The sequence below is a fragment of the Argiope bruennichi genome, chromosome 10 (genome assembly GCF_947563725.1).
Source record: "Argiope bruennichi chromosome 10, qqArgBrue1.1, whole genome shotgun sequence".
NCBI lineage: Eukaryota > Metazoa > Arthropoda > Arachnida > Araneae > Araneidae > Argiope > Argiope bruennichi.
The window spans coordinates 102,042,284-102,047,391 of NC_079160.1; positions in this window are offsets into that span (position 1 = coordinate 102,042,284).

Below are 5,108 nucleotides of genomic sequence, written 5' to 3' on the forward strand. Positions count from 1 at the left end.
AGATGTCGGTCATGACAGTTCTCAATGCAACTCTGTCGAAAAGTGTGTAAACTGTAAAGGTGCACACACCTCGTATTCTAGAAATTGCCCAACATGGTTGCTTGAAAAAGAAGTAATAAGTACAAAAATAAAAAATCAGATATCTTACCCCGAAGCTCGGAAACTTGTGAAATCCCAAACACCTACAGGCACTAGCTATGCTTCCATAGCTCAGATAAAGACTAAGCAGTCAAAATCTTTTAATATATCGAATGATTCTTTGGCTTTAGAAAAATCAGTTTCAATTCCCGACGTGCAATCTAGTTCTAATTCAACTAAACTAAGTATTATTCAGAATGAAAGTGTGTCAGTTCCACCCTGTGATGTTGTGTCAGCTTCACAGGATTTGCCTGATTTTCAGTTAGTAACAAAGAAAAAGAAATATAAAAAAACTCTGAAGACCGCAATTGGAAACCAAAAGGAATCAATATCAGAAAAATCCAAATTTTGGGTAACCTCGCCTATACAGGTTCCGACTTCTGCTACTATGGAAGTAAACAAATCTGCGTCAACACATGTGACAAATGACTCTAAAGCTGTACATAAAACTGATTATTTGCCAGCTTCTGCGATTTCTGAACACATTTCAATAGACGATGATTGTAATAACAAAAGTGACAATGATATCGGGTCATCTGTGGTTGAAGACGCTATAGACTATGACCCAAACGAAACTATTGAGGAAACTTTCCCTGTTATTGATCTGCAAGAAAAACCAACAGTAACATTTAAAACCCCTACATCAACTGATAATCTTACTATTAAAGAAAAATTAAAAAATAGCCTATTTCATTGGGTTAATTTTAAAACATTTCATTCTAAGACAATTAGTACCACTGTCCATGACAAGTACAAAAAGAAACATGTCAAAAGGCTGCAATGATTTTATATCCCTAATTTAGACATTATCATTTGTCTATTGATTTTTTAAAAATATCTTTAACAATTTCTTAAATTTTTATCTTGTTATCTTAATTTGCATATAGTTCTCCATTTTTTTAGATTTTAAGTCATTTATATGATTGATCTTTTATTCATGAGTTTCTAAATACTTTCCATTTTTACCATTTGATTGGCGCAGTTTAGCCAAACATGGCTCTTGCGCCATTAAACCTCAAACAACCAACCAACCAACCATCCTCATTTATCTGCCTTTGTACAGTGTAAAGCATCCTTCATTTCCTTTTGTACATATATTAATAGTATTTTTCCCCGTATGATTTAAACTTTACTTCAGTGTGTTTGCCTACTTATATTTGCATATATACTTTTGTATTTGTATTTTGAATATTTTAATTGATCATGCTTCTTCAATTGTTTTATAGCATTTACTGTATGTTTCTATTACTATGTGAGCAATTTTGTTTCATTTTTGTTTTTGTATCTACTTGTTTTCCCCTATTTTTCTTTCTTCTATTTTTGCATTTGTGCCTGCGACCTTATATTTGAAATTTATTTTACTCTCAATTGCGTATTGACTTACATCTGTAAGCCTTGTGGTATACTTGTTGGCACACAAGGAGTTTATTCATAAAAAAAAAAAAAGGCTGGTATTATACTCCTTCGAGAATCCAAAGGTACAGCTGAAAGATTAGGTCTGCCAACATTTTATATCTTATTGCCATCTGTAAGGTTGGTGCCGAAGATGAAAAATCCTTAGCTGGTGGAATTTCACATTAAAGGTTTTGTATTCTAATCTCTAGTTTCCTACAAATATGTTCTAATGGATCTAAATATGACGACTGAGATTGTGCTTAATTATATAGACACCAGAAACAAATATTGAAAACAGTGTACCTCTAATCGTTTTCTTAATTCAAAAACTTTTCAATACCTAGCTTTAGTGCTGATAACTTTAATTAAATGGTTTAAACGAAAATTTAAAGAATAAGAGTAATTATTCTGTCAATAAATAACAAATCATCCGGATTTTTATTGATATGCGCCACACAAGAACACATGGATTCCATGCTTTATTGTACCAATTAAGTTCTTTCTTCCCTCTCAATGCAAGTGTATTCGCTTTTGCAAAAAAAAAAAAAAAAAAAAAAAAAAAAAAATTACATTTGTCTTCCAATACGTTTCCGATTTATTTAACATTGACTTGGCAAAGAAAAGCTTAAGTACTATTATTCTTTGAAATAACATTATTTTTCGCCAGCTCACCGTAAGTGTAATTCAACTGTTTTGAACACACGCCGAATAATTTCCGATGATACTGAAGAAATGTTGGTGAATACTCCAGAAATATCTAGTGTACTCAAACATCGGTTTTCACAAATTTTTTTTATCTATGAATATTATATCCCTTCAAAATTGCTGGATGATATTTTCTTTGCTTCCAGTTTTGATTTTTTTCTTTAAAGAAATTTATCATATTTTGTAGAATGTATAAATTTATTAATTTAGTGATATGTCGAATTAATTTACATCAACAAGAATTTCAAGTATTTTCACAGTAGTTTTGTCATTTTAAAATCTTGTAGGCATTAACAAAATTGTTGGGCAAGAGAAAAAAAGGTGGACATAAATGCATTTCGAAGATATATATATAACGTTACAATTAGGGTTTGTCGGTTTTTCAAACCCGGTCTTAAAAAACCGTTTTTTTTTAAAGCAAATTTGTCATATTTGATTGAAAACCGGCTTTTTAAATTTAAAAAACTGGTTTTCCAGAATACCTGGATATTCCTCTTCTTCAAAACAACAACAACAAAAAAATTAATTTTATCATTTGGGACCGATTTATCTAGCAACTGAAGGCTTAGGCGACGAGATAATTTATTACCAAGAAAAGGTGTATCTGAATTTCTGTTAAATGAACTAAAAAAAATTTAAACACTGAAATAAGTTTGAAATTATTATACGCTTTAAAAGAACGAATTCAGGAAAGAAGTAGAATTAGCAACTGTTTTGCTGTATTTGTACATTTATAGTTCAGCGAAGAAATCTAGTGTACTTTCTTTATCTTCAAAAATTGAAATTATTGAGTTATCTGGAAAGATACTGTCTAGAATATTTCCAAATTCTTATGTGGAACCAATTCCGATCCTTTTTAAAAGGAATCTATGGAAAAATCAATTCAAACGTTTCTTGAAGGCCCTGAAGAGAAACTTAAGAATCCAAAGCCACGGAAAGCAGAATTTTTATTATTTGAGTCAATGAATAAAAGAAAAAAAAATTAGATTTGTTATTTAATGCCATGAAAACTATAAAACCAACCTCAGTAGCTAGTGAACGAGTATTTTCAATTTCCGACAATATTGTGTCCAAAACAAGAACAAGACTTAGCCACCCTTCAGTGGATATTTTATGTTTTTTTAAAAGCCTATTTTCTTAGGAGAAATTAAAATTAGTGAAATTAATATAAATATTATTTGAAATTTTTATTTGAGTTTTCGTTATTTTGTTTAAGTAATATGTAATTCTTAATTTTTTTTTATATTTTGACTTTGAAAAAAATATTTTTCCCTATTCTATATATATATATATATATATATATATATATATTGACAAAAATTCAAAAACCGGATTTTGGGAAATATTGAATTTGAAAACCGGTTTTTCAAAAAGTCGGGTTTTGTATAAACCCTAGATACAATACTGGTTTTATGTTGAATTTCTATCTATTTGTATTTCGTTAAATTTGAAATCATATTATAAATAGCACATTAAACATAATTCCTTTGTTTTACAATGAGCAGCTCTTTGAAGTTGTGACATTACCACCAGAGTTCTTGACATCGTTGTTTATTTTGGAAACAACTTTAGAACCTTGATTATATTAAGAGCAATAGAAAGATACATTTGCTAAAATCCAAAGTATTTAGAAACTCAATGAGAAGTTGCAAAATCTTATGAATTTTTGATCCTGAAATTTTTTCAAAGTCCAGAGTTTTATAAACATCCGTATCTCTGCAAAATACCATATTGGTCCACAAAAAATTTATTAATGTTTTGCATTTAATTTTTTAATGTTTGCCCAACGAACTCGATATCCATTACTGTTATTCTGTGTTTAAACACCACTAGTCTCTCAAATGGCTCTTGTTCTACTAAAAAACAAAAACAGACACTAGTCTATGCGTGGTCAGATTTTTTTTTTAATACAAAACTATCGCTAGAACTTTGACTATTAAAATTCATCCATATCTGTTTTTCAAAATCCGGAGAGCAATATAATTCTCCTAAAAATTGCCCCACAAAGTTCTTCAGTGAGATCTTTGATATTTTGGTGCTGCCTGGTTTCTATTGTTTATATCATTCCAGAGAGTGTTGAGATCACTTATATTCCGTTAATAGCATTCAATTTTATCGAGTGTTGGATAGGAATTCCTCCTGCTATTTCAGAAGAACTTAATGGACGTGGATAGTTGTGGTCTTGTCAAGTTTGCAAATTGTTCCGGTAACTGTGGTTGTACCGGATGCTGTGCTTGAACAGATATATCGTTGTTTCTGTTTCTTGGATGAGCTATGTTTGGTAGCAAATTGAATGCCGATCTGTGTTTCATGAAGAAGCTCTTGGAATTAAGCAGCTATGTGACCAATGCTCTCATAATGAACGTAGTTTGCCTGTAGATAATGGATTTAATATATAAATTATGGTATTTGAACAAGTAAAGCGATAAAAAAAACTAAAGCATAGATTACTTAAAATTAGAAACTCATATAAAGAAGTATCTTATTCAAAAAGCATTACTATTGTCTGTTTCTATTGACGATAAAACATTTTGGTAGAATGGAGTCTAAAAAAAATTCTAAATATTGTGATGCACAAAGTGGCTGTGCTATTATTCCCTATAAGCATTTTCTTTTTTATAAATCTAACATGAAATCGCAATACCTCGAACCTTTCCGTTTCTGTTTTTAATACAAAAAACCTTGGATGCTGGTTCTCTTTCGACGTTTTTCATGCTGAATCAAATGGAATTGAATCAAACGTTTCATTGTTAAACGCTGGTACCATAGCTTCTCCGAATAATAAAAGTTCAAAGATTCAAAAACATTTTTGGACACTCGAGAGGTAATGAAAATATGTTCATAAAGCTGTATTACTTCTATAATTTTTT